This window comes from Nestor notabilis, unplaced genomic scaffold, assembly GCF_000696875.1.
Source record: "Nestor notabilis isolate BGI_N333 unplaced genomic scaffold, ASM69687v1 scaffold4098, whole genome shotgun sequence".
NCBI lineage: Eukaryota > Metazoa > Chordata > Aves > Psittaciformes > Psittacidae > Nestor > Nestor notabilis.
The window spans coordinates 2616-3087 of NW_009941376.1; positions in this window are offsets into that span (position 1 = coordinate 2616).

The following is a 472-nucleotide window of genomic DNA, read 5'->3' on the forward strand; positions in this document are numbered from 1 at the left end:
AGGGTAAAAATCCAGGAGGATCGTTGTGTGTCTACGGAGCCTGTCGGAGAGGCAGGGAGGGAATTGGGTAGGGAATGTGCCACGAAGCCTCTGAGCATCGCTGCGAGGTCAGGGATGCCCATGGTTGATGGATGGAGGGTCCTTACCTTGGTACTTGGTATTGCCGAGGTGGGTGGGAAGGCTGGAGGTAACCGGCTGAGGGTGCTGGTTAACTGGGTCAGACGGGGCAGGAAAGGGGTTTGGTTCCATATCCTACGAAGAGAACACTCACAAACCTGCACGTAGGGAATTGAAATGCTTGTTCCATCAGTTAAGTGGCATTTAAGACACTTCCAAACCCACCTGGAAGTGTCAGAGTTACTCTTTCCTTCTGAGAAACTCAGTAGGAAGAAGCAATGGCAGCCTAGGAAGTACTGCAGTTTGGAAGAACAGAAATGCTGATCACAACAAGCAAGTGGCGGGGGGTGGGGGG